The following is a 25,497-nucleotide window of genomic DNA, read 5'->3' as shown; positions in this document are numbered from 1 at the left end:
GGCCACATTCATTATTCTTGCCCTTTTAGAGGTGCCATAGGCAAAGCGAGGAAGGTAGAATTAGTAGTTAAGAAAATCAACCCCTTAGGACCCAAAGGAAATTAAATGGGTACCTAAACAAATTACCTAATCTTGTTAAACTATTGCTTCCATATAACCTAGGATTAGAAAATAGAATTTAGGTAGATTTAACCAAACCTAGGTAAATAGGGATAGTAATGACTATGTGAATCTATATAGTGCAAAAATTATAAACACTTACAACAATAGTGCTCAAAGTATAAAATCCTAGTTTACGCATAATAAATGCTTGATTACTATGCTTGGGACTTTAGAAAATTAAGCCAATATGATGAGTTCAAAGGATAGATCCAATATGATGTTTTAACTATATATATCCTTATTGCATGGTTTATCTCTGGTTAAAGTATTAACTATAGCATTTAGGATAAAGTAGCATGCACACCCTCACCAACTTTATACATAGGACTAGAAAGGAATGAAACAATATTTGCTTTCGTAAGACATTAGATATCATTCCTCCAAAATGCACAAGGTAAAAGGACTCAACAAGCCTATTTTTTGGGAGAAAATAGAAATCTAGTATTTCTGGTATGAAATATTAGGTTTGAATAAAGGTTCAAACGCATGCTATAGTAGGTAAATCCATCGTTTATGGACAAGAGATGTCTTCCTTAGTTACATAATCTATTTTTGATGATATGTGCTTAAATTTGTGTTGACCTTATAGGTCACACCCGGTTTTGATAATGACAAATACTCAGGTATTTGATGGCTTTCAAGTGTATGTGCATGTTCATTTTAGCAGATCAAGTAATGACACATGAAAGCAAAGCATGAAGACCCTGAAAATTAGTTTCATGATGTAATTCATTTTATGTAATATGGGTCTCTAATAGTAATTATGATATAAGGTTAGTAATAATTACCTGCGTATCATGCATATAGGATCTGTAAGTTTAGAAATGTCGTAGATTGACCATAGGGACCGAATGACCTTAGGGCGGTTGACCAATGCCGGATTTTTTCGGTGTTCTCATTGAGCCTAGTATGACTCTAAGTCCCAACACTCATGCACATATATCATACAAAATTGAGAAGTGTTAAAAATGAATAAAATTGAATAATATAGGGAAAATAATGAGAGCTTGGGCAATTGAACCCTAGGGGCTCATTTCACCTCGGGCGCCCAAACTACTGAGAAGTCAACATTTTGACCATGCTTCGGGTGATCGAACACATTTTGACCATATCTTCATCGGGCGCCCGAACATTACGTTCAAATATGCCTCGGGCGACAGAATTGGCAAGTCCAGGCTACCGAACTTAGCTTCGGGCACCCGAACCGCGGACAGAAACATTCTGCCTTTTGTTCAGCCAACCAATCCTAGACTCGGGTACCCAAACTTCGAAAAAGCACTTTTTTGGTTGAATCTATTTGGGTGACTGAACCTTGAGTCGGGCACCTGAATCAGGCGGGTTAAATTAATTTTTACTAAAGTTAAAAATAATTAAGCAGAGTTAATTTTGCTAAACTTTTTTAACAAATTTAAGAATGCCCCGTGTCCCCCAACAACTATAATTTTACCATTATCTATATATAGAGGCTCATTTGTAAAATTAAGAGGTGATTAGCAAAAAATCATTAGTGGAAAATCCTCTCTTTTTCAAAAACTCATTTTACCCAAAATACTCTCAAATACTTATTCCCTTGATACATCTTAGCATTGTGAGAGCTTATTTAGTGAGCTAGTGCTTATTAGAGGTGGCTTATACTCCCATTATTTTTTTGATTGATTGTCATTGTTTTTGGGGAGTCAAGCAAGAGTTTTTGTTAGCTTTGGTGTATTCCCAAGAGGAGGGTGAATTGGAATTTAAAAACTTTTTCCTAGGTTTGACCTAAATAGCAGCAGTACATTCACAACCGTCTATGTGGTTCCAATATGCGTAGATAAATATAATGCGGAAATTAAATCATACGCAATATTCACACTGTAACATACACATGTGCAGTAAATATAAAGTGCAGAAATATAAACAAGGCACACAATATGTTATTGGGGTTCGGCCAACTGTGCCTACGTCCCCGCCTTTAGCTCGCAAGCCCGAGGATTCCACTAATGGGTCACTTAACGGGTGGACCGACACCTAATACAACTAGGTCAATTAGCACAGGGCTGACCTCAACTTTTATAAACTATCCTTGTGGGGCGAAGAAGGCCCTAGGTCAAATTCACAGGGCTGAGCATAACCTAATCCTTCTGGGCTAGATCAAACCCCCTCAGGCCACGTCTGGAAAGACAACAGAATGTTTCTCAATCAAAACTGGTACAATGATTATGCTTTCATGTAAAGCAGAAATGTACCCGAATACGCGTAATATAATCAATCAACCACACATCAACAATGTAGGTAAATGTAAGCTCAGTGATGTGTATTTTTGTGCAAGTCACACTCAACAAGATATGATCACTAATATGCTCAAAAGTGTTCTAATCAAGCTATTTCTTTGAAACAATCAATATCAAATCTTAATAAAAAATTAGGGTTTCAAAGATGTTAATCAAGTATTTAAACTAACTCAAAATATTTTCCTTCAATGTAATGAGCACAAAAGTAGTTTGAAAATATTTTAGCTTGTAGAAAAATATTTTGCACACCAAAATCAAGCTATAGGAATTTTTGCAATGACGATGCAAAGATCCTCAAGCTACTAAGTTTTTCCCAACACAAGATTTATTAAATAAAGTTTGTGGGAAAAACTTTGCTAACTCCCTAAAAAATAAATCAATTAATCAAACAAGAACACTAAGAGTATTAGCGAACTAGTATACACTAGCACAATCAATATACTCTCACAATACTAAAATGTATCAAGGGAATAGAAATTTGAGAGTATTTGGAGATAGAAAGGATTTTTACTAATGATTTTGGCTAATCTAACTCTAATCTTGCAAATGAACCCATATTTATAGACAAGGTTAAAAATATAACCGTTTGAGACATGTTGGGAATTATTAGAAAAAATTCAAAATCTTTAAACACCATTAACCCCACATAACCCAATTTTACCACGGTTAACTAATCTTTAATCCATCGAGATTAAGGTGAATGAACCAAGGTTCGGTCACCCAAATAGACACAGTAATAAAAGTAATTTAAATGAGTTTGGTCACCCGTGTCTTGGTTTGACAGCCCGAATCAAAGTCAGTAGCATTTGTTCATAGGTTCGGGTGCTCGGTCCTAGGTTCGGTTAATCAAACCAGCCAATTTGGTCGCTCGAGCCCTATTTTGAACGTGATCGTTCGAGCGCCCGAGTAGTTGAAAAGGAACTTGACACAGGTTCGGGTGCTCGAGGGAGATACGCGCAAAATATGTTCGATCGCCCAAAACATGGTCAAACTGTTGACTTCTCAACAGTTCGGGCGCCCGAGGTGATTTGTTCACCTAGGGTTCGGTCGCTCGAGCTCTTTTACATTTTCCGTATTTTGTCCAGTTTTATTTCAATCCATTCCCCTGATAATGTAAGTGATTATGGGGACTTTGTGCACAATGTGTAGGAACCTAGGATATTTTCAAGTACGCCCAAAAACCTGGCGTCAGTCGACCTAAGGGTGCCCTAAAATCATCCGGTCCTTATGGTCAAACTACGGTTTTTTTGAGCTTACAATTACCTATATGCATGACATGCAAAGATTATTATAGACCGATATGAATTAATATTGCAAACCCATATAATATAAATTACAACAAAAGAAGTCTTCAGGGTCTTAGACTTAGAGTCTTCAGGTGCCATTAGTTGATCTGCTAATTATATTCTTGCACACAAACTCGAAAGTCATCAAATACCAAGAGTATTTGTCATTATCAAAACTGGGTATAACCTATAAGGTCAACAATTTTACCACAGATTTTATTTGATAAATCTAGTGTTGGGAAGAACTCATTAGCTTAAAGATCTTTGCATTGTCATTGCAAAGATTCCTATAGCTTGATTTTGTTGTGCAAAAATATTTTTCTACAAGCTATATTATTCTTTCAAACAACTCTTGAGTATATTACATTGAAGAAAATATTTTGAGTTGTTCTAAATATTTGTAGCATCTTTGAAACCCTTATTTATTATTGAGAGTTGATATTTACTGTTTCAAAGAAATAGTTTGATTAGAACACTCTTGAGCATATTAGTGATAATACCTTGTTGAGTGTTGCTTGCACAAAATCACATCACTGAACTTACATTTCCTATATTGTTGATGTGTGGTTGATTGAGTATACTGTGCTTAGTGGTGCATAATCTGCTTAGTGCAAGAAACATTTCCGTGTACACAATAGTTTAGACATATTTGTTGTATTCCAGGAACGGGTTTGAAAGGGAGACTATGTAACGACGCTGACCCGCCACGTGGACCTAGAGTGCTACTTTAGTGACGTCAATGTACCTGATACCTTATTCATCAAATATAAAATGCACATATGCAGCGAAAATAAAATATAAAATCCTCAAATTACATTACTAGAGTTCTAACTATCTTTATACACAATTATGTGCATTTTCATATAATTACATCCCATAAAACTAGACAAAAATAAAATCTCTATCTACACACTACCTACATAAATTTACACCTCTAGCCTAGCTCCTCTAGATTGTTAGACCCGATCTCTAAGATTTCCTCAAAAGACAGTTTGTAAAGTTGGGGTGAGGCACAACTTAGTAAGGGAAAGACTAAGTTAATGTTAGTGTGTGGCCATCATGCATTTAGTGTACAGAAAATAACCAGTTCACTAAGCAAATAAACACATTTATGAAAATATTTTTATTTTACACTCACACACATAATTAGCTGAGAATAGGGAAGATTACCCGCCTATACAAGTAGCTTCTCTCTGCTTTAGTGCCATTACTGCTACTAGGGCACTCACCTTTCTCAATAAGCCCTCGAAATTATCTTGTTACTTAACCGTATTCACATAAATTAACAGATATGCATATAAGACACTCATTGCGACAAACACGCCATTTACATCCCTATGGCATGGGTTGTGCGGACCAAAGGCTGGATTAATCCTGGGTGATCAAGCCAAACAAAGTCAAATACAACATCCTCTGCAAACATATCTATAGGCATCCACAACAAAGATGCAGGTCTGATGCCCTTACTTCAACCTCACGCAGGCAGTAGGTTGGACCCCCTACACTTCTATCCAGACAGTGTGGGTGCACATGGTCTAACTCGCAACGGTACCGTGCTGACAATACACTAGTCCTCAGGGTTCCTAAAGCATATCATGTAATTTAGATAATAGAAAATACCATTTAAAACCTTAATTCACATATATTCCTTATTATTCCAAAACCTGGCCCCGACCACAAAATACAATCCGGCATATAGCCATCAATTCAAACTCAGCCCTCGACCGTCAAATAATAATCCTGGCCCTTGGCCAATCAAACAATACCCGGCCACTGGCCGTTAATTCAAACACCTGCATTTCATAAATAATTCTAGTATTTTCACAACCATTTCTAGTATTTCTCAACAATTTTAGTAGTTCTCAAACAATTCAATATTTCAAAATCTCAAATCCAGATATACAATAATACATACAAATTAAGTCATCTGCCACACAGTTTTCCACATTTTAACATATCCATATAAATAAACAAACTTTTCACCGCTCATTTTATTCAAAAATACCATACCATATATCCTAGGTTTGTAAAATCCATTTCGAATGGTTGGTTTTCAAAATAGCCTTTAAATTCCCAAATGAATAAATAAATAAATAAATAAAAAATATATTTGTATAAACATAACAATTACATTGATTCAAATTTCATAAAATTACTAACTTAACTTAATCCCCTTATCTGATTCCTAAAAAAGTCCGCTAACACCCCAGTTTACGCCCCAGGTGTTCAAAACCCCTGAACCCTGAAATTCAAATTTCATCATATTATTCATCATAATTCCCAAAGTAACTTTCCCTAAAATTTTCCTAAGTTTTGAATACCCTAAATAGCCTAATAAAAGTCTAAATTATCAAATTTACCCCCGATTTAGGATTGGTATCCCAGAGCTCCGATTCAAAAATTCGCTCCGGCTAGATTGTAGAGAATCCCCCCATGAGTCTTGTGGAAATTTTCGTTTGTTAATGGGGCTTATAGTTTAAGAGAAATTGAGGTAAGTTTGAGATTTGGCCTTACCCTAGGAGATATGCCTACGCCGCTCCCACGACAGATCTGCTCCAGTAGAAATGTCGGTGGCGCCGAGTAGAGCCCAATGGTATTTTTGGATTTTTGATCGGCCGAATAATGGAGACGAGATGAAGGAGAGTGGGCGAGAGAGAACGAGGAGATGAGGGGGGGCGCTTTGTTTGCTACGTGAATCCTGAGGGATCTTTTGATCCTTCAAGAAGGTTTAGTGTGTGTGTGTGTATATATATATATATATATATATATATATATATATGTTATATCTTTATAATATTATATTATTTTTATATTATATTATTTAATTAATAATAAATAAATAAATAATTTTTTAAAATTTTAATTTTAATTTAATTTAATTTAATTTTTTTATAATAATACTTTTTAATTTTTTAACTATTTATTTATTTATTATTATTTTTAGGATTACTACAAACTAGCCCTGGTAAATAGTCCCGGATTGACTTAAACCTGGTTAGGAAAACTAGGTGAGCCATCTTAGAAAGACATGTTGGTTGAGGTCAGCCCTGTTAATTGACCTGATTGTAACTGGTGCCACTCTACCCATTAAGTGAGCTTTAGTGGAATCCTCGAACTTGCGAGCTAGAGGCAAGGATGTAGGCATAGTTGGCCGAACCCTGATAACATATCGTGTGTCTGTTTATATTTCCACACTTTATATTTATCGTACATGTATGTTATAGTGTGAATGATGCGCATGATTTAAAATTCCGCATATTATACTTATTGGTGCATTTGGTATTGCATAGAAAGACCTAGGTTGTGATATTCTACTAACATCTTGTTGGCCTAACTAGGCTTACAACTCTTGATTTTGATGATAACAAAGTAAGGTTATCTAATTTGTTTCCAAGTGATACAATTTTAGGCAAAGATGATTTTAGTGATGAAAAGGAAATTTTCGAAAGCTCAAACTTCAAATGCCATATCTTGAAAGCTCACAAGGATCAAGGAACATGGAAAGTATTACATAAATACAAGTGATCCATAATGAAAGTTCAGAGAAGTCTGAAAGATCCAAGATCAGCGGCAAAAAGAACTCAAAGCAAAGAAGTGTCAATATTGTTTTTAGAACAAGTTTTGTAAGCACTTCAAGTTGATTCAAGTATGAATATTCGTTTTGAAGCTCATTAGGCAAAGAGACTAAGAGACCTTAGTTTTAAGACTTGGAACTTATTTTTCAAGGAAAACCAAATTGAGATTCTAGGTCAAAATAAAAAAAGAGAGAGAAATAAAAAATGTCTTAAAATGAGAAACAACTACTTGGCAGACAACTTTCTATCTATGGATAAACGATTGACATATTAAAGGAACCTAAACGAGGAGGCAAAAACATGACAGATGACTGTCAAGTACTTGATAGATGACTGTTGAAATTAGGAATAGCTTCCCAAGAGGGGGGGGGGTGAATTGGATTTTAAAAAATTTCTTTTAATTCCTTTTGAGATACCTTAAACTTCCTTTATTTCTTTTAACCAATTATTGATTTGTTTGTTTAATTCTTTAATCAATCGAGAACTTAGTTCTTTTATCCAATCAATAACACAATTAAACAATCAATTAATTAAACAATATCTTCAAGCCAAATAATCAATTTATTTGTCAAGTACAAGTTAAACAACAAACAATCAAACCAAGATATAAAGTATTCAGCACTTTGGTAATATAACAACTCAAGATGGTTGTTTGTTTATATCTGCCAAATTTGAACCAAGCCCTGTAGTGAATAAGAATTTATGCTTGCTGATGTAAAGCCCTACATAGATGAATCAAATCACTCTTTTCAAATATTTAGAACTCAAATAAACTCTTGGTAAATTTATCTTTGGGATGTTAACCAAGTAACGTACTCTCGTAAGGTTTTCGCAAGATATGGTGTAACCAACTTAATCCCTTTCGGTTTCCACAACCCAAATCAAAATTAAACCTTAAGTTTGTTTGATTTCCAAATATATGTCGTTTATATGATTTTCAAATTTAAACCATCCACACAATTTAAATATGCTGAAAATAAAGAGTAAGGGAAAGAGAGAATGAGACGGAGATTTTTACGAGGTTCGGCTTATACCCAACCTACGTCCTCGCCTTTGGAAAACCACCAAAGGATTCACTAGTTCAGTTCCATTGATGGGTGGAACAATATCGATGACAACACTCCTTGGTTAAGGCTAGAGCCCGCCTTCTCCAAACGATATCCCCTCGTTCGGTCACTCCTTACATAGGCTAAAGCCCGCCTCTCTAAGCAATATTTCCTTGCTTAGCCAACGATCCAAACAACCCTTGGAATGTCAAAGAATTATAAGAAAAAATATATAATCTGTGTACAAGTATACTCTCTCAAAGAGCAAGTTAGTACAATTTCAGCACTATATATTTTGAATGTAAAATATCAATATGAAATACAATGAAGTTCAAGTGTAGAATTCACCAATATCCTTCTTAGAAGAGGATTAGCAGTAGGAACTCAGAGAAAGAAGGATCAACACTTTAGAATTCTCATCAAAATAATTTTTCAATGAGTGAACAAGAGAGCTATGGAAGAACAAGAGAGCTTTCAGCTTTACAAGCCGATTTTTCAATTCTTGGATGAGTTTTGATTTGAAAACCCACGTCTTTATGGGCTTTCAAACTTGTTTCCATACTGCAAAAGTTTCCTTAGAGAGCATCCCAAGTTTTTAGAAAATTTGGAGCTCAAACGGCTACAATTTAAAAATGAGAGTTTTAAAATTTTTTCCCGTTGAACAATGTTCAGTCATCTGAAGTGTCGAGGTCAGTCGACTGAAGTATCTTAAACCCTTAAAAAAATAGAACTGGATATAGGGTCAGTTGAATGAAATTAGGGTTCAGTCACGTGATGTTGCAAGTTCAGTCGACTGAAGTTGCAAGTTCAGTTGTCTGAACTTGCTGCGGTAACTCTCTGCCTATTCTGTCTTGTTCTTTTGTCAATAGTGACCCTGCTTCAATGTTTTGGCCATAAATTTTTCTGTCTAACTCCAAATTAGATGTTCTTGGTGTCAAATGAAAGATAGGAGAAAATACTACAACTTTCATGTTGATAACTTTTCAAAATAATGAGGTTTTCATAGTTAAAAATACACCTGAATATGGCTTTATAAAAACTAACAGCATTTGGAAATACCCTTTTTGGTGCTTTTTATTCCAAAAATGATTCTAACCCTTTTAAAATAATTTTTAACCATATAAAAATATTTTTTAGGTATTTTAAAAAGTATCTAGGTCTAAGTTAACCTAAGAGCTTCAAAATATTTCAAACAATATTTTAAACATTAAAAGTACTTGCATCAAAACTTCTAAAACTTTTCTCATTCTTGAGTCTTCATGTTTTGTTTCTTTAACCTTCCATATTTTCTTCAAGCTTTCATATTCTTTGAACTTTATCACTTTGCCTTTCTTTGGATCTTTTAATATTCCTTGGCTTTCAACAACTCATTCATGTCTTCATATTCTTCAAGGTTTAATATATCATCTTTAAATCCATGTTTGGACTCTTTTAAGCTTCATTTGATCCTCTTGATCACTTTGACATTTGCTTTCTCATATATGAGCCCTGAAATATCATTACTCACATAAATATATTAAATTTCACTTGTTTGTTAGCATCAAAATAAGATAACAAGGTTTTAAGCCTTGTAAGGCCAACAACTGTCAGTGACAAGTGAGACCACTGCGTAGGTTTTGCTAGCGGATTGCCACTCTTCTGTATGTTGTTAAAAACTTGGCTGTTCAGTGACAAATGACTGCCACCCTAATGACAGGCAACTGCCACCTTACTGTTTGTGAAATATATACTTGAAATGCATGGACAGATGACTGCCAGTGACCACACAGTCGTCTGGCTCGCGGGAGATTTTAAAATACTCAATGGATATATTTTTAAAATTTCAATTACTTGAGGCCTAAATTAATATTAAACTTGGACTCTACTCCAAGTAAACCTGGGGAACAAGTTTATAAATACCCTAAATTTGCTTTGATTTGAATACCTAGAAATCAATTCAGCAATCAAACTCTCTCTCAAGCATTCTAAAATTCTAAAAGTTCTTTGTTGCTTACAACATCCACGAAGTTCTTTAAAGTCTTGCTGGTTTTCTCACTGATATTGCGCAACAAATGTTAATTCTTTCATCTATTGAAAGATTCCTACAGTGATAAATCTCTAGAGCTTCAATCTGAATTTCGTATTGTGAATTTTATTGAAGTACATAGTTTTTGATCTGTACTAATCAACACTTTGAGGAGCAATTCCTGTACGTCTTATTTCAAATCTTTGTAGTAGTTTGATAGACAGTTCGAGTATTAAATCGTTGGACCAAATAAGGGAATATTGTTTAGAGAAGGTAGGTTGTAGCCTTAACCCAGGAGTGTTGTAATTGGTATTGTTCCGCCTGGTAAAGGAACGGTGATAGTGAATCCTTTGGTGGTTTTGCCAAGGGTGAGGATGTAGGCTGTGTTGAAGACGAATCTCGTTAAACCTTGTGTTCTTCTCTCTCTTCCCTACTCTTTACTTTTCAGCAAAGATTATAAATTGCGTGGATGTTTTATCAAACTTTGAATTCTAATTGTTTGGTAGTTAAATAGACTGGAAGATAATTTGTTTTAGTTTGATCAACATTGATTGCGGAAACCGAAAGGGACTACATTGGTTGATCATCATTAACTTATTAAACTGAAAGTTTATTTAAAAGCTGAACATTGTATAGAAGGTTGTTTGTGGAATTTAACAACATGGCTTATACATATTCAACAAGCTTTACATATTAATATAGGGCTGTTGTTACAAGAATCAAGTGGTTGGTTATTCTGTTTTGGTTGTGATTAATCTGAATAAATTTTGTGATTGTGGTTGAGGTGTGATTATTGTTATAACACAGAAATATTAAAAAAAAGGAATAAATTTTTTAAATCCCAATTCACCCCCTCTTGGGAAGCTATTCTAATTTCACATCTGATTTAACCTAGGAATAAGTTTTAAAAATTCCAATTCACCCCCCCTCTTGGGAATACAGCAAACTATCAAATGGTATCAAAGCCTTGTTACACTAGACTTAAACGTTTTTGCAAAAAGTTCGCAATGATTCAATTTGGTGTATCCTTATTCGAAGAGGGATAGTCACCTTCCAGTCCTCGGTTATTTTGTGGCGTTGATTACACTGTATGAAAAATTATAATGTGCATATTTGTAAAATCTATGAATTAGAGGGTCTGACCGGTGATTGATAAAGGAATTTGTATGCTAGTAGAAAATAATATTAATTTGTTGCATGCAAATTCACTTGCCATGGACATGTTATATTGTGCTTTAGACGCTAATATTTTGCTTGAGATTGTGGCATGTACAAATGCGAGGGAGATCTGGGTTGAGCTGGAAAAGAGATATGGAGAAACCCAGGAAAAGGAAACCATCACTCTAAAGATGTCATGTTTGGATGATCAGGGAGTGTTAAGTGATAGGGATAGTGCATCAACAGAACATGAGGTATATGATTCCCACTTTAGCTCGTTTGAGGATTCATGTGTTGAATGTTGTCTTGCTACATGTGTTGAATCATCTACTGAATATTGTGATAATCTTGTTATTAATGCACACAATGATTCTTGTGAAAAATATTGCAATATATTGTATGATGAATCATTTGGTATTCCTTGTGAAAATACTGTTGTTGTTGTATGTAATGATTCGTGTGAAAATTATTGTGTTAATTCTTATGATGAATCATGTGCTGAATTGATAAATGAAAGCATGCCTTCGTGTGAAAAACTGGAAAATGTTTTATTGAAAATGAATAAGTTTCTAGTTAGGGTGAATAAGAAGAAGGTATCTTTCAAAAATGAAAATGAAAGGATAGCTCAACAATTAGAAAAATTGAAGGAATATTATGCTATCCTTGAGAAGAAAAAGATTAAGAAGGTTTTGAAAATCATCTGCTCAGAAAGAAAAAGTGACAATTATTCTGAAATGATTTTAAAATATAAGAAGTATAGTTCAAATAAACCCTTAGGAGCTAAAATAAATAAATCTTTTGAAAAGGGTGCATCTTGCAAATCCCTTTGCCATGCCTCATTGAGTAAAAACAGATTAAATAAGCATACTCTTCTATGTATAATCAATACCTACTTATTTTGCAAAACTATGTTGCACGTGTGGTTTAACTGTCGATTTAGAAGTGCAAGAGGCTTAGAAAAGGAAACGAAATGGATAATCAGCAAGGTAAACCCCGTAGGACCTAAGGAAAAATGGATTTAAATTAAAATTATCAAATAAGTTATTTCTCTCCTTAGACCCTAGGTTTAGGTTTAGGGGTAGTGATGACCAAAAGGCTTGGGAAGTGGTTTTGGTTTAAATTTGTCAAAACTTAAGTATTTGCATTCACTATATACTATTTTGTTACACTAAGAATAAAATCCACTTTCAAAATGGACAAAGCATTTGTGCTTGGTAAACAATTCAAAATGCTTAACTCATATTTAAATATGAAAATCTAATGTTAAGCATGTTAATTTAGGTGTAATCCCAAGACAGGGGGAGGGGAATTGAGTATTTTAAAGAACCTTTAATATTATTTACCACTTAATCCCTATTTCTATATTTAACAAATTAATTGCAGTGGTTTGAAACTGATTCAAATTATTAATTTAATGAATTCTATTTTACCCAATTAATTATCAAGTGCATGTGGGGTTATTCAACATATACACATGCAAGATAAGTAATGAAATGTGTTGCCGAAATTAAAAGGAGTGAAGGAAAAGAGAAGGCAAACACAGTTTTTATGAGGTTTAGCGAACCGGCCTACGTCCTCGCCTTGAGCAGCCCACTTAAGGATTCCACTAAATTCCTGCTCCTTTAATCGGGACGGAGCTTCCCTTACATCCGCTGTTTACAAGAGGCACAACTTCCTCCTCACCCGGTTCACAACCTAAACTGTGATTATAATATAGAATTTCAAATCTGCAAAACAACTCAATATTGCTTCTAACAAAGCTAGTGAGTACAATGGAAAACCTAACACATATCCATATGATAAAACTTGAAGCTCAGTATTTGTGTAATGATATAATCGTTATATGAATGATATGCTTCACACAATTTCCCTTTTATCAAATCTCCCAAAAAAATGATATAAGTAAATGCTTTGAAGAAATTAGGATTCTAGTTCAACTTACTAGATGCACGAATACCCAATGTGATCTTATTAAAATATTTATCTTGAATATTCTAAAGATCTAGATCGATAAGTTTTCTTCCAAATATCCAAACAAAATATGATCTTTGTAATATGTAAATTATATATATATATATATATATATATATATATATATATATAATATGAGTTCCAAGGATCAAAAACCTAATAAAATATTTTTGAGAAAATATCCCTCAATAATATATATATAGTTATGAACTCTAAGGATATTTAATCAAGTGGTTTTGTAGTATCGAAAATATCAAGTCTTTAAATGAGTAGACACTTGAATAAAAAATATTTAACCAATGGAAAAACTTTTCTCAAGTAGCGATCTTGTAAAAAACAATCTAATATAAGCACACTCAAGATCAATCTCTAAAACAATATTCAATAATGGAATTTGAGATGAAAAACTTTTTGAGAATAAATATTAACAAAAAAATCGATTTAGATGAAAAGCTATTTGAAAATAAATAATAACAAGAAAATTGATTTAGATGAAAAGCTCTTTGAGAATAAATATTAACAAGCAAATCGATTTACCAAGCCTTAATACCAAGTTGAATGCACAACGATTACTAGAATGCCTTTTGAAGATCAATATAGCCTTAGCTCAGATTTGAAGTATAAGCTTTGAAATCCCAATAAAAAATTCAGCACTGTATTCTCCCAAGTTGTGCTAATCGTACAATATGCTCAATCGTATGCCAAAGGTTCTTTCTCTTAGGGGCACTAGGGTTTAGATGTTGATTATATAGGTAACCTTGCCCTTGGGATGATTTCTAACCGTTGGATCAACTTGATGTAGAAATAACTCGCGTGTTCTCTCATTAAAGATTAAATTTTTAATCTTCTTGTGAGTTCAGATGATTGAAGTTCCTTAAAGTTTTGAAAAAGTGAACTTGGATATAGGGTCAGACGACTGAAGTTGGGGTTCAGATTTCTAAAGTTGCGGGTTCAGACAACTGAAGTCAAGGTTCAGTCTTCTGGTGTGCTTCTGCCAGTTTTTGTGTTTCTCTAATAATTCTTTAGACAACTGAACTTATTCTTTGGTCTTCTAAAGAAATTCTTTAGACGACTAAGCTTAAACTTTGCTCTTCTGAAGTTGAATCTTCAGATGACTGAGCATACACTTTAGTCTTCTGAAATTGACACTTCAGTCTTCTGGTGAGAGAGTTCGGTCTTCTGAGTAGAACATTTTTTGATTTTTCTTTCCATTTTCAAAAATTTGTTTTTGCTCCCTTTCTTTGTTCTTTTATAAAATATTTTCCGGGGTTTTAAAAATCTCTAAGTCCATAAATCTCTTAAAGATGTTTATGAGATGCATGAGTCCTAAGGTTAGTTTTGGGTATATTTTGAGGTTCGAATTAAATCATATGAAATATGTAATACATTCAGTTCTAAATACTCATTCTCATGACGGTCTTAAACTTGCATCTTCATTCTTCAACTCTTTTAGTTCTATGGATTTTGCCAAGATGTACATACTTTAGTCTTCATGGCTTCCATGACTTTCTAGCCTTTTGTGCATGCTAAATGTTGTGCTTGTTCACAATTTCAATGCACAGATAAAATACCAAGTGATTTGTCATTATCAAAACCGGATTAGGCTCACAGAGTCAACATCTCCCCCTTTTTGATGATGGTAAATACACGAGCAAAAATATAGAATGAGTTACACCTAACAAGGTTCCCCCTCAAATAATGCATCAAATATTCATTAAATGAAATATGGTCATGCCAAATGAAATATGCTCATGTTCATACACAATTAGTTTTGCCAACCATTTTTTCCCATTTTTTCTATAACCTGATTCGTCTCCCCCTTTTGACAACAACAAAAAGGTGTATAATAATACATGAGTAAACATAACCTGATATTCTTCTCCTCCTTTAAATCTTAAATTTTAAAACTCATTCAACCATTAGATTTTTATGTTTTTTTTAAAATTGTACTATGAAATTTGTCTCCTTGTGTTAATTCAATTTACTTCTCCTCCTTCCTAATGCAGAAAGCTGTGTTGTTGAATGTAAATTGCAATGTGAACATGCACAGTGTGGCAAATTTCATAGACATAGATAAGCAAAACAGTCACTAAAGTTCAAAGATTATGTGATGATTAATATGTGTAAGTCAGTATGCTCTTATCATGATATGAATTAATGCCAAATATCAACAAATGTGATACCAAATGGGAACAAATGAGTCGAATTTGAAATTTTTAACCAATTGTGAATATTAAGTGACGTTGCTCCCTCTGAATTATGTTATCTAATATAATTTTAGGCAACCTCTCGACTATGCATCAGGCTTAATTCATGCCTAATTTGGATAAACCTATCCTCTGCAAGTGGTTTCATGAATATGTCTGCCTATTGTTCATATGTGCATACAAACTCAAGTGTTACATCTCCTTTTTGCACATGATCACGAAGAAAATGATGTCATATTTCTATATGTTTAGTTCGTGAATGTAATATAGGATTCTTTGAGTTGTTTATTGCACTCGTATTGTCATATCTTATAGGTATTGTGTCATAGTTTAATCCAAAATCCATCAGTTGTTGCTTCATGTATAGTGTTTAAGCACAATAACTTCCTACTGCAACATATTCTGCCCCAGCTATGGAAAAACCTACTGAATTCTGCTTCTTGGAAAACCAAGAGACTAGAGAATGTCCTCAGAAATGACATGTACCACTCTTGCTCTTCCTATCCACTTTGCTACCAGCAAAATTAACATCTGAATAGTTGATAATCTCAAAAGATGTATACTTAGGATACCATAACCTAAGTTCCACAGTTCCTATCAGGTATCTAAGTATTTGTTTGATAGCTAACAAATGTGACTTTTTTGGTGCAGCCTGAAATCTTGTGCACAAACATACACTAAACATTATGTCAGGTTTGCTAGCAGTCAGATAAATTAAGCTATCGAACATTTCATGATAGACATCTACTGGTATACCTTGTTCATCTTTGTCTAATTTCAAAGAAGCGCTCATAGGTGTTTCTAGTATTTTTCCATCTTCCATATTAAACTTTTTGAGTAGATCTCTAATGTACTTCGATTGATTTATAAAGATTCCATGTTTCGTTTGTTTGATTTGAAGTCCTAGGAAGAAATTTAGTTCACCCATCATGCTCATCTCAAATTCATTTTGCATAGTTCTAGCAAACTCATTGCACAAGTCTTTATTTGTAGCTCCAAATATGATATCATCTACGTATACTTGAACTAGGAGCATGTCATCTTTCTTAGACTTTATGAAAAGTGTTGTGTCTATCCTCCCTCTGATAAATCCATTGTCTAGTAGAAATCCGCGTAGTCTCTTATACGAAGATCTAGGAGCTTACTTTGTATCGATATTGGAAAAAATAAGATAAACTCAATCCCCGGCAACGGCGCCAAAAACTTGACCGGTGCAAACTGCAAGTGCACAGTATCATAGTTTTATAATATAATGATGTGTAAAGTATCGTCCTTGGGGATTGATGTCTTAATTTTACCAAGCACCAAAATTTTACTAACCTTGATTTTATTTAGAAAAATTAATAATTTTAGACTGCAAAATTTAAACAAAGCTACTTTAAATAAACTATTCAGGAGAATTTAAAACTAGATACCGTGTGTCAAATTGATGATGGTGAAAACTTCTAAGAAACCGATTTCACCTAGTTTCTCACTATGCTTTACTCATTTAGCTAATTCAACTTCGTTTTCTCTGTTTGTTAGCAAATCGCCAATTTTTCCAAAAGCCTGTTTCAATAGTCAATTGGAACGTATTCTTGTTTATTATTTAACATAAGAGTATGCAAATTAATAACGCAAGAACGCAGTAAGACCCTCGATTTTTAATGCTATGTAGGTTCATACAAGTCTTTCGATCTCTATATTTACCTACGCTGAATTATCCAAGATATATCCTATAATCCCCCATTTTAGTAGCAAATCACAAAACTAAAATCATTTAATTAATGGCCAGTTAATTAAAAGCATTAGGCACAGAATAACTCAAACAAACATTAATGAAAACTACTTTAGATTAGCATCAAAGAGCAAGCATAGTTCGAAACTGACTACATCGTTTTCTTAGAATTCAAAAATTTAGTTTATTCCGAAAATTAAATCCAACATAACAGATTTCACCATATTTTCTTCAATTTGGAGCGTACGGGAAAGATCAACACTCGCCGCACCGCCGTTGCGCGTCATGAACACCCCGAACACCGCCGTTGTTCGCCGCCTTCTGATTCTGAAAAGATATTATTTTTGTGTGCTTCCAACTCTCCTTTGCTGGCTGTGTGTGTATCTTAGTAACACCCCCAAAAGAAAACCACAAGAAAGCTCCCAAAAAATAATTTTTCCCCGAAACTCTCTGTGTTTTGGCTCCCTTGTGTTTCTCCCCCAGAAAAATCAATTCTTTTTTTTTTTTTTTCTTGTAAGATGCAGCCTCCTCTCCAGCCCAACGCATGCTGCCCCCCTCTTCCTTTCTTGCGCACCCTCTCTCCCAAGGAACCCCTCCTCCTTTTGACTTTTCCTCTTTCCTTTCTTTTTTGCTTTCCTTTCTTTGCTTTTCTTCCCTTTCTTTTGTCTTTCCGTTTTTTGTCTTTCCTTTCTAAAAACCCAGCTCCTCACCCTTCTGAGATGACCTGGCTGCATGGCCGGGTCACATCTCATTTTTTGATTTTTTTTTCTTTTTTTTTTTCAAAGGTACATGAACTACCCTCCTCTTTCAAGCCCACTTTCGACCCTCTTACAGCTTGTAAATCTCAAAGCTTAAAACACAAAAGATGTAGAGCTCTTTTTCATATTTTCCTAGAATTTTGAATCGTCTTGATCAAAGCTCAGATGAGAAAGTTAAGCCAAGATTACGAAGAATTTTTGAAATAATCCATAAAACGGCGTATGCTAACTTCACGTCTGATTTCGATCTTGATGCATCCATTATTTCGCAAAATGCAAAACATGAAAATTGTAGAAAATTTTCTTATCTTCTTATGGTATCCTGAATCATCTAAATTGGAGGTTGGATGAGAGAGTTACACACATATTAAAAAGTGTCGTTGGTTTTTGGCTTCCGATAGTTGCCCTACAAGAAAAAATACCAAAATTTCATGAATTACTTAATAAAACTCAAATATTATAAATAGAACATAATGTTAAAATATTGAGAGTAATTAGGCATTTAAATACAAAATAAGATTCCCAATGCATGAATTAAAGCACCTAATTACGCAATTTAAGCGCGTAATCATTCTACATATACCTCTTCACTTATGTAGCCATTTAAAAACACACTTTTGACATCCATTTGATCTAGCTTGAAATCCTTAAAAGTAGTATAGGCTAAAAGCATTCGAATGGCTTCCACTCTAGCTATAGGTGCAAAGGTTTCTTCAAAATCTATTTCTTCTTCCTGGTTATATCCTTGAGCTACTAGTCTTGCCTTATTTCTAACAACTATCCCATATTCATCTTTCTTGTTCTTATATATCCATTGTGTTCCAATAATTGTCTTATCCTCAGGTCTAGGAATTAATGTCCATACTTTATTTCTCTCTTACTGGTTGAACTCTTCTTGCATGGACATCACCCACAATTCATCCTCAATTGCTTCACTCACATTCTTAGGTTCTTCTTAAGATAGAAAGGCAAAATGACTAATCACATTCCTAAGTGAGGATAGTGTGGCTACTCCACGTAATGGTTCACCTATTATTTGATCAATGGGATGATTCTTTATGTACTTCCATTCTCTAGGTAGATCATTAACTTTATTTTCAACTTCATTAGTTTTAGCGGATGGTTACTTAATTTCATTTCTTTTTTTTGAATAATCTTTTATTGACAGTTTTTCAAATTCCTTATTTATCTTAATTTCATCTTCATCAGTCCTTTTAGAGAAGGGATTTGACTCATCGAACACTATATGAATGGATTTTATAACGATTAATGTTCGTTTATTATATACTTTGTAGGCTTTACTATCTAAGGCATACCCTAGGAAGATACCTTAATCTGATTTCACATCAAACTTTCCTAAATGTTCAATTTCTCTAAGCACAAAACATTTACAGCCAAAGACATGAAAATATGATATGTTTGGTCTATGACCATTCCATAATTTGTAAGGAGTTTTATTTAGAGATGGTCTAATCAAAACTCTATTTAGAACATAGCAGGTAATGTTTATTGCCTCAGCCTAGAAGTACTTAGGTAGTTTATGTTTATTAAGCATAGTTCTGTCCATTTCTTGTATATACCTATTCTTCCTTTCAACTACACCATTTTGTTGTGGTGTTCTAGGAGCCGAAAATTATGAGTTATTCCTAATGAATTGCAATAGTCTTCCATGTTTTGATTTTTAAATTCTCTACCCTCCCTATCATTTTGGATTTTAGTGACAATATAACCCTTTTCATTTTGAATTTTCTTACACAGATTTATGAATAGTTCACATGCTTCATCATTGTGACCTAAAAATAGTACCCATGTATACCTTGAGTAATCATCAACTATGACGAATGCGTATGATTCTCTTTCTAAACTTTGAGTTGGGTTTGGACCAAATAAATCTAAGTGTAGCATTTGAAGTGGCCTAGTTGTAGAGATTACTTTCTACTTCTTAAAGCTCGTTTTTACTTGTTTTCTCAGTTGACATGCATCACAGATTTTATCTTTCATGAATATAGTCTTAGGCAATCCTTTAACTAATTCTTCCTTAACAAGTTTAGATATTAAGTCTATGTTTGCGTGTCCTAGTCTCCTATGCCAAATCCAACTAATCTCATTTATAGTAGAAAAAAAAAGTAACATGTTGAGAAACAAGGTTGTCAAGGCTAGAGGTGTATATATTTTCATAACGATCAGTTGTTAACAATGTTTTGTTTTCAGATTTGTTCTCTACAGTGCATTTGTCATGTTCGAGACTTTATAACCTTTATCACATAGTTGACTTATACTCAATAAGTTATGTTTCAATCCATCAACTAATAACACATTATCAATGACCAGTGAAGGTTCCTTACCAACCTTACCAACTCCAATGATTTTACCTTTAGAGTTATCCCCAAATGTAACAAATCTTTAATCTTTGGATATAATAGATGCAAATTTAGCTTTATCTCCTGTCATATGTCACGAGCATCCGCTATCCATATACCACTTGTCCTTCGAGGAGGACAATCTCAAGCACATCTGTAGGACATAATTAGATAACTACTTTTGGTACCCAGATTTCTTGGGTACATGAGGGTTAGTACTAGATTCTCCTTTGACTTTCCAGACTTTCTTAAGTTTGACATCTTTATTTTTGAAAGGGCAGTCAAATTTTATGTGACCCAACCTCTTACATTTAAAACATGTAATATTTCTATGATAGTCTTTAGTTGGAACATACAATTTTGACTCTCTTACAAAATATCCCATGTAGAGGTATCTCTGTTTTAGATTATCCTTCCCATTAAAACCAAGATCTTACTTCTCTAGGGAATTTTTTTGAGCTCCTAGAAGTTTTTCAAAATTATTTTGACCATCAGTAAATTTACAAATAATCTTGGATTTATTTCAAGTTCTTTTCTAACTCCTCAATTTTCAAATCATTGTCTTTTATAAGGGATGTATGAGATTCATTTTGATGTTCAACTAACTTTGAAAATTCTTTCAATTTTAATTTCAAACCAGAATTTCTCTTATTCATTTTCTCAAGAATTTTAAGGATATACAAATATTCCTGGTGCAATTCATTATATGAAAGCATGCTATTTTCATTTTCGGAATCACTTGAATAGTAAGATGAATCAGAACAAAAATATTGTACCTCGTGATCATCGTGGGCCATCAGACATAGATTAGCAATCTCATCATCACTAGATTCAGATTCTGAACTACTAGTACTATAAGTGTCCTAGCCCACTTTTAGAGCCGTCTTCTTCTTTTTCTTAGACACTTTCTTCATCTGGGGACAATACGACTTGATGTGTCCAAATTATCTACAGTTATAACACATGGGAGGATCATCTTTTTGCTTTTGCTTGACTCTCCCTTTTTTGCTTTTAAGCCCTTGAATTTTCTGGTGCATTTCTTGTTCTTTCTTATGAACTCTCTAAATTTCTTAGTGATGAGTGTCATGTTATCATCCGATTCTGAATCACTTCCCTCACTGGAGTAGTGAGATAATGCCTTAAGTGTCATAGCTTTCTTTGCTTTAATTTGCTCATTCTTCCTTTCATTTATTGTAAGCCCATAGGTGATGAGTGATCCAATTAGTTCATCAACAGACAGCTCTTTGAGATTTCTCCCTTCAGCTATTGCAGTAGCTTTAGCTTCCCAAACTGGTGGTAATTCCCTAAGTATTTTCCTGACCAACTCATAAGTAGGGTAAGATTTACCAAGAGCATTTAAAGAATTCGTGATGTGTGTGAATCTAGTGTACATGGATTGGATAGATTTATCAGCAGTCATTTTAAATGCTTCATACTCACTAGTGAGCATGTCTATCCTACTATCTTCTACTTCCTTAGTACCTTCATATGTAACTTCTATGTTGACTCAATGAGTCCAATCCGGTTTTGTTAATGACAAATCACTTGGTGTTTGACCTATGCATTGAGTTTGTGAACATGATCTATATTAAGCATGCATGGAAGGACAACGAGTCATGGAAGCCTTAAAGTAAAGCATACATATCTTAGAAAGATCCATGGAACTCAAAGAGCACGAGAATCAAGATGCAAGGGGCAAAGTTCAAGCACATATTGGGAATGGGTAGTTAGACCTCATGTATTTACATTTTTGTATGATTTAATTTGAGGCTCAACATATACCTTGGAATGTTTTAAGGAATCATGCATTTCATGAACATCATTAGGGGACATTCATGGACTTAGAATTAATGTCAAAACCCTGAAAAATGTTTTTGTGAAAGAGCCAAGAAAGAAAGCAAAACAAATTTTTGAACTGGAAAGTAAATATGCAAAAGTTGAGAACTTCGGATAACTGAACCTTAAGTTCGGTTGACTGAAGAATTTCCTCAGACGTCTAAAGAATAAGCTCATTTGTCTGAAGATTTTTGGGTGAAAAACATAAATAGGCAAAAGCACCTCAGATGACTGAACCTTGACCTTGGTGGTCTGAACTCGACACTTCGGTCGTTGGACCCTTGACCTCGGTCGTATGACCCTATGTCCAGGTTATTTTTTCGAAGGATAAAAATGACTTCGGTCGTCTGGGCCCTTGATCTCAGTTGTCTGAACTTGCTGGAAAGATTAAAAATTTAATTTTTTATTGTGTAAACACGCGAGCTATCTTTTGATCCAACAGTTGAGATCAATTTTGAGGGTAAGACACTATAAATACTGATTATCTAAACCCTAGTGCGTATGCTAAACAGAAGAAGATCAACGAAAAGCAAAGAACACATCTTGTTGGAAAGAAAACTGAGATACTTGAGCTGATTGCTATACGTTTTCCTACGCTCTAGTTTCTACACATCATCTTTGGGTAAATCACCTCAGAAAATCTAAAAGGATCTTTATTATACTTCTTGTGCTTCAACTTGGTTTGAGGTTTGATTATTACATTTAGTTTTGTTAGAGAATCTCATATCACCATCTGTTTTGATAGTTTTAAAGAAGCTTGATATTGAGTTTTTGCATTCATATAACGATCGTTTTTGACAAACTCAATACTTGAGAAAGTTTTGTATTTGACCATTGATTAAAGTTTCTTTATTCAAGTGTATTCTTAGTTTAAGACTGATATTTTTGAATACATCTAAACTATTTGAATATACATATATCCTTAGAAGTGCATAACTATCTATATACATATTGAAGGATATTTTCTAAAAATCAAAAATTAATTTTGTTGATCTTTGGCATTATCATCTTAGAGATACATACATACATATATATATATATATATATATACATTAAGTCAATATTATCAAGATCACATTGAGTTTGAAATATTTAGAGAAATATTGTTTGTTTGACAAAGTGTGTTTGGCATCTTTGCAATCTACAAAGCTATCTTTATATTCAAATATCTAACCTAAGATCTCCAAAGCATTGTTTTATACAAACATTTTTGGGAGATTTGATAAAAAGGGATTTGTGTGTTAAAGCATATCATACATAAACGATTATATCGTTTCATACATGTTGAGCTTTAAGTTATATCATATGTTAATGTATTAGGATTTTGAATTGTACTCACGAGCTTTTGTTTGGAAGCATTTTTGAGTGTTTATAGATTCTATTGTATTCACAGTTAGGTGTGTGAAATAGTGTTTGAGGAGGGAGTTATATCTTTTTTAAGCAGCGGAGTAGGAGGGAGCTGTACCTCGCAGTTTGTAGGGGAAGTTCTGTCCCAATTTAAGGAGCAAGGATTTTAGTGAAATCCTTGAGTGGTTGCTCAAGGTGAGGACGTAGGCCGAGTTGACTGAACCTCATAAAAACTACGTTTGTCCTCTCTCTCTTCCCTTTACTCTTTACTTTAAGCACTACATTTAAATTGTTCATATTGCATGTGTAGGTTGAATAACATCGCACACAATTAATTGGGTAATAAGAACACTTTGGTAAATTGAATTTGTTTTGTTATAAATCTTTGAGATTTGGTTTGCTAAATAGACAAGTAGGGATTAAGAGGTAAATAGAGTCAAATAATTTTGAAAATACCCAATTCACCCCCCTCTTGGCATTACACCTAATTCAAAAATTGGTATCAGAGCAAGTATACATAGACTTAATAGTTTATTTGTAAAAAGATCACATGGCACATATCGGTGTAACTCCATTCAGTAAGGGACACTCATCCACTAGACCACCAATTTTCTGTGATGTAAACTACACCTATTGGAAACGTAGGATGATCATATATCTATTGAACGTAGATTGGAAGGTTTGGAAAATAGTGACTAAGGGAAATCACATTCCCATGAAAGTAATTGACAAGATTAATGTACCTAAAATGTAAGATGAATATACTGAAGAGGACTGGAAGTTAGTACAAATCAATGCCACTGCCATGAACTTGCTTTTCTATGCATTAGATGTAAATGAATTTAATAGGGTAATGACATGTAACTCGGCTAAAGAAATTTGGGAAAAATTAGAAGTTACATATGAAGATACTAAGGAAGTCAAGGATAGTAGGATAGATATGCTCACCAGTGAATATGAAGCATTTAAAATGACAGTTGATGAATCTATACAATCCATGTACACGAGATTCGCACATATTATTAATTCCTTAAATGCACTTGGAAAGACTTACCCTACTTATGAGTTGATCAGGAAAATACTCAGGGGATTACCTCTAGTGTGGGAAGCGAAAGCTACGGCAATAGCATAAGGGAGAAATCTCAAGGAGATGTTGTTGGACGAACTCATTGGATCACTCATCACCTATGAGCTGGATTAAATGAGAGGAAGATTGAGCACAACAAAGCAAAGAAGGTCACTGCACTTAAGGCATCATCAAGCTATTCAAGTGAAGGTATTGAGTCCGAAACGGATGATGAGATGGTCTTGCTAACAAAGAAGTTTGAGAAGTTCTTGAAGAAGAACAAGAAGTTCAATAGAAAATTCCAGAACTCTAAATCAGAAAGAGGAGAGCCTAGCATGAAGAAAAAGAACAAGGAACCACCAACATGCTACAATTGTCAAGGAACTGGACACATCAAGTCTGAGTGCCCCAAACTAGTCAAAGCCTCAAAGAAAAAGAAGAAGGCGCTGAAAGTCGTTTGGGATACTCACAACACTAGCAGTTCAGAATCTGAATCCAGCAATGATGAGATTGCCAATCTATGTCTAATGACACATGATGACCTTGAGGTACAATTATCATTTTCATCATCTTCGTATTATTCTAGTGAGTCTGAAAATGAAAATGACTTGATTTCATATGATGAACTGAAATAAGAATAACTATACTTTATTAAAATGCTTGAGAAGAAAACAAAGAAAATTTCTGAGTTGAGAAGTAAAGTCAAAGAATTTTAAAATCTAGTTGAATGCCA

Source organism: Malania oleifera, chromosome 7 (assembly GCF_029873635.1).
Source record: "Malania oleifera isolate guangnan ecotype guangnan chromosome 7, ASM2987363v1, whole genome shotgun sequence".
Classification (NCBI taxonomy): Eukaryota; Viridiplantae; Streptophyta; class Magnoliopsida; order Santalales; family Ximeniaceae; genus Malania; species Malania oleifera.
The sequence above is the reverse complement of the archived record's forward strand: the minus strand, read 5'-3'. Positions refer to the sequence as shown.